Consider the following 6,124-nt stretch of genomic DNA (forward strand, 5'->3'; position numbering starts at 1 on the left):
ATACAAGGTTTTTACATATAATAATAGTACATGAATTGCGTTAACAAATTAGGCATATAATACAAAAGCAAGTAAACTAGGTCACCTGTAATCCAATCTATCTTGAATTTTGTAACATTCAGTCTAGGTGAGGGAATTACTAAAGTTTAAAAATTCAAGATTTAACCCTAATCACGACGTGATGAAACATCCCGAAATACACACCAAAAAAAATTCGTTTTTAAAATCATTTATCAAACATAGATATCATTGCCATAGTGTAAAACCATAAAACATGTATCTCGAAAAAATCATAAAATATGATAAACATATGGCAGTCTCATAACACATATCAGAGTAAACTCCCAGGCTAATCAGTTGTGGTGTGTGACATGTCATCAACTTGAGCCCTTCCCTTTGCTAGCAGAAGTACCTGAAACCAAAACTGAAACTGTAAGCACGAAGCTTAGTGAGCTTCCCCAAACTACCACATACCATACAAAACTCATATAACAAATAACATAACTCTGGGACTCTTCCCAACTGCATCGGGATGAATCCCAACATCGGCTTACCCAACATCAGACTCCTATCCGACATCGGGCTCACCTCGACATCCGACCACATCGGGCATCAGGCTCACCCCGACATCGGGCTTACCCTGGAACATACACAGCATAACATATATCATAAACACATAACATAATCACATAAACTGCATCGGGCTTACCCCGACATCGGAACGAAGCCCAGAACACATAACACATAACACATAAACATGCATGAATCACAAAGACATCAAGCATACATAACTACTTCTCGAGACCGCCCCGACATCGGACCAAAGTCAAAAAACATATAAACTGTATCGGGCTTACCCCGACATACTACAACTACTTAAACGGGCCGACATTGTGGCCTTAGACCTGTTCCTACTGGAAGAGGACTCACCTCTCAAACTGGGTGCTGAACTCGCATATGAGTAATCTCTGCTTGCTGCTCCCACGACTCCCGGGCCGACTCTATTCAATAAAACATAGTGAGAACACTGGGAATGCCACAAAGGGTAAATTGACCAAATTACACTTTCTCATACTTTGGACTACCTCCAAGGCCTAACTCCAACTAATCCTTCTAAGTTCACCATTGGCCCACTTAAGGCCCACTAATGGCCCAATTTTCTAAATTGGGCCTAAATCCTCATATGGGCCCACATAAGCCCAAACATGCCCTTGGTCCAAAATTTAAGTTCTGATGGCCTTACTGAGGCCCAACGGCTGGCAAGTCCAATAATTGGCCCAAACCAAGGCCCAAAATGCAAAAGCCCAAATTCGCTGATTACGCGGGGCGTACCCATCTATACGCAGTGCGTACCTGCTTCATGGCTTGTACGCTACGCGTACTGGCTGGTACGCGTCAACGTACTACCCTGTTAAGCTCAATCCACATTAAGCACTTAATACTCAAACCTAGAAGCTACAACTACAAATCCAAGTCCCTTTCATCGTTCTAAGCCATAAGGTTGGTCACTTGGTGACTTGCAACTCACCATATGTTCTCAAACATGGAATAATTTCAACTAACTCCATAAAGATAGCTAGATCTCATGCATGGTCTCATAATGGCCTCAAAGCTTGCAACTTTACAGCTAAAGGGACTCATTGAATCTCAAGGGTGGCAACCCTAAACTCAAATTCAAAGTTGTATGAACAACATCTAATCTTTGGACTAAAAGAGGTCCAAATCTCCCAAAACTCTAGATATAAACTTTAAGGAAGAATGTTAAGATCTTTATACCTCATCTAGATGCCAAATGATGAGCTTAGTCCAGATCCTTGAGCTCAAGGTACTTAGAGGCTTCTTCTCCAACTTTTCCTTTTTCTTATTCCAAGCTTCCCTTTACCAAAACAAGCCCACAAGGTTAAACACACACAATAATGGAGTATGGGGCGATTTAGGGTTTCTCTGAGGGTGGAGGCTGGTAAGGAGGCCAGAGGTGAGGCTTATAATGAGATATTTATATGTCTTAAACCCTAAAGATTAGGGTTTTGGCTCCTGCCACGTACGTTGCATGTAAACCTGGTACGCTGCGCGTACATGTGCGCGCCTCCCGACTCCAACTCATGCATTTACACCCCGCGTATACTAAGACTACGCTCTGCATACGTCTTATGGGCAGCCCAACATTTGGCCCAAAAGCTTAAGTCTATACCAAAAATCCTTTATCCCAAATGGCCTAAAGATAAACAATGAATTGAATAAATACAATCAATACCTCAATTGATGGTTGTTACACGTGAGCCCTTAGGTGTCATGTCGTGATGAAGTTGGTGCAGCCGCGCATCATTTTTGGGCCTCACGACGTGAGCGTGCAATGACTCACGGCGTGAGGTTAGTCCAGGATGAAACCTTAATTTTGGGGTTTTGTCCCTTATTTAAATGAAGTGATGGTTAGGGTTAGCCCACTCTCAGCCTCCATCACCTCCTTGCAATTCCTTTTAGAATCCTAGCACTCATATTTGATCTTGAGCTCATTTTTGGTTGATTTTAGCCAAGGAGAAGAAGAGGAAGAGCATCTAGCCTATTATTTTTACATTCAAGTCTTACCATCAAGCATCCTATAACGTTTTGGAGCCTTTTTAAGGTTCAACTTCATTGCTTTATGAGTATATAATCTTAGATCTAGGTTTTTATGCTTAAAGCCTTCATTCCCATGATAAAATAGTGGTTAGAATCCTTAAAGTTAGCAACTTTATGGATCTCCAGTGCCTCTTGAGTATTATAAGTTCTAGATCTAGATTTTGGTGGAGTTTTATGACTCTTGCATGAAGGTTTGGTACCCTTTTCTCATTTTTACATAAGTAGTGATTGGGATATGCATTGGAAATGCGTGTCCAAAAAGCCACAATTTTTTATGATGCTTTGGAGTGGCTAATACCCTAGTTAAGATTTGGTTGTTTGGCAAAAAGGAATAAGAACTTCATTAAGAAATTCTGTTCAGGGACGTTCTCACGACATGATACCCTGGATGTCATAATGTGAGGATGGTGATCCTTGTCTATTTAAGACTTATTGGGCCACGACATAACCATTAGAGGTCATGGAAAGAACAACAAACCATGGACTTGACCAAGTTAGACTCAAGGGTATTATGGGGAAATTGATATTAATTTAGATTAAGAAATGTTTTGACCACTAGGAGTCGAGTAGTGCTGGTTGTCAGAGTAAAGATTCATTAAGATTGTGTTCGGATTGATAGGTGAGTTTTCCTCACTATACTTATGGGTCAAAGGCACCAAGACCAACCCACTGGATTGATATCATGGTTTTATCGTATGCTGTTATGCCATAGTGATCTGTTAGATCTGTATCCTGGTATATAGGATGTTGCTATGTTGTAGTGACCTGTTAGATCTATATGACCACCTATATATGCTACCTATTGATTGTTATGGTATATGTTGATATGTGATGGTGTACCGGGTTGAGGCGGTAATGCTTTGTGCTGAAGGCCAAGATACACAGGGCGATCCAGATAGACTAAAGGCCTACGAGGCTGACCAGTCCAGGCCGAAGGCCCGGAGAGCAGTACAGATAGGATGAAGTCCCAGTGAGGTGGTCCAGTCATGTTGAAGGCTCTGTATGCATGATGTTCTTTGTTATGTTTATGTGGTGGTACTTTAGGAGAAATCACTAAGCTATGGCCTTATGATTTTGGGATACCTTGATATTGATAAACACTTTGGAAACAATGATTTTGTAAACATTTTATGATTTTGGGTTGTTTTGGAAAACTTTAAAATTGTTGTGATTTTTGAGTCGTTACAAATGTATTTTTAGTGATTTCCGGAGAATACACGTAATTTTGAGTGTCAACACAATGTTAGTGAGATTTACAGGTTTTCTACTAACAACAATAATACTTTTAAAAGTATAAAAAATATTTTCTTTGTATGTATAACAATAGTTAAAAACTATGTTTGCACAGAGTCTTTGAAATCCAGAATGTATCTTTGTATACGTAAATATGTACTTTACAATTGTGTTTGTAAAGAATCTTTGAATGTCCTTGAAAACAAAACTATACTGTTTCATTAGTAATTCTATACTTAAAATAGTTTTGAAAGCAACCACGCCTATGGTTTGTAGTGAGTGAGTGAGAGAGAGAGAGAGAGAGAGAGAGAGAGAGAGATTCTAGTTAATGTAATGTTTATAGTGAGTCTTATAACCGAGTTATGTAACTGAATGTACCCCCTACAATGCTTCATTGGATGTTGTAGTAATGATTGTAGACACTTATCACCCGTTTTAATTAATCTGTCGAGGTTTTAGCTAGCAATTGTAGGTGAGGATGTCAACCCCGTATAGATTTATACATATATATCTCGCTCCCAAGATTAACAATTATAATAGTGTGTGTATGCTAAATGTTTATACCCAACTAATGAATATAGTCTCACTAAAAATCCCTTAACCAAAGCATGTGAATGGCTCTAAACCTAACTTAATTGTGATTAAGTCACTAGGCATAAAGAATTTCATTGTATTATAAAATCCGAGTATGCTTGGTATGTATGTAAAAGTGTAATGTACTCGCTTTTATAAATATGTATGTTTCAAAGTAATGAACATGTGTATATGTATAAACTATATGTATTTAAACATATAAATATACATGAATAGTAATAGCTTGAATTGTTGAAATACTACCAAGTTTTATAACGTGCTTGTTATAATATACAATGTCACATAAAAATCATATACTTTTGTATTATGTAGCATTTGTTGTTTGTTATTTCACGATAAAATAATAATAATTTGTATACGAAAAGTTTATACCATTTTATTTGTAATGAAATGTTTCCTTGTTAAATAACATTTTTATAAACTATGATTATTGTATTTCACATAAAAGGATAAGTAGTTTGTATAAACAAAGTATATAGACACATGTATCCCCCCTCGAAATAATTAGAAATATTAAAAAGTGGCCGTAATCACTCACCCTTGGAGCGTGAGTTCGAGTTGTTCAAATTCGATTTCTTTTGAGAAACTTGATGTGAGAAACCGCAAAACAAAATTTATTGAGTTAAAATAACCAATGGGACCATTTTGTAGTATTTTTTTAACCAAAGGGTATGTTTAAATAAACCAAACTATCGAAGGGCTGATTTGGTCAAAATAATACAAGAATGGTTGTTATTATTATTATTATTATTATTATTATTATTATTATTATTATTATTATTATTATCACAATGAGGGGCTGATTTGAACAAATTGGTTTAATATTTGGGGGGTTTGGGACTGATTTCTAATGTTTTGGTCAAATGGGGGCTAATGTTGTCATTTCTAAAAGAACTTAAAAAGGATTAGGGCCTTTATGCCCCCGTCTTTGATCTAATCGGCCATTTGAAAGGGAATATGAACGGTCAAGGAGTCAAGGTAGTCACGCAGGAACACAATGGAGGCTGTGAGGTCCGATAGATTCCGATCGATTGCAGGTTGAGGTTGCGTTTCCGGTGTCGATGAGACCGAAACGACGAAGGAATGAAGCAGCGAGCTCGTGCTCCCTCTCGTTCGGCTGCGAGGTGCAAAGTCTGTTCGTCGCAAGCAGCAGTAGCATCGAAGATGAGACCTTCGAAGGTCTGTGGTCGATGGGAACAGTAGAGAAAGAAAACGAGGGGAGGAGGTCCGAAAGGGAATCAGGGATTATCGATCGGTGGTGTTTCAGTCCGGCTGTGAGGTGCGGAGGCATGGGATTCGGTGTGGCTAAGAAGTTGCGAAGGGCAGGAGGCCAGGATAGGGTTCGGTTCGAATAAGTAAATCAGTGGGGAACTTAGGTGGGTTTTTCTTGACGGGAATAAGGGGAAAGGTCTCCGGTAACTTTCTTGCTTCATCTCTCTCTCTCTCTCTCACACACACACTCTCTCTCTCTCTCTGTGTCTCTCTCTCTCTCTCTCTCTCTTTTTTCTTTAATGTTTGACAGTGATCGATAGGGTTGTTTGGGTTTGATGTTTCACAGGGATAGAGGCAACCACGAAAGGCTGCTGCCTTGTGGTCTTGCCGGAAGCTGCCACCACTTGCGGTGGTTGTTGACAGGGAACGAAGAAGAAGGTGGAAGTGAAAGGAGTTGCTGGTCTCT

The sequence above is a fragment of the Lactuca saligna genome, chromosome 6 (genome assembly GCF_052625555.1).
Source record: "Lactuca saligna cultivar CGN05327 chromosome 6, ASM5262555v1, whole genome shotgun sequence".
Lineage (NCBI taxonomy): Eukaryota > Viridiplantae > Streptophyta > Magnoliopsida > Asterales > Asteraceae > Lactuca > Lactuca saligna.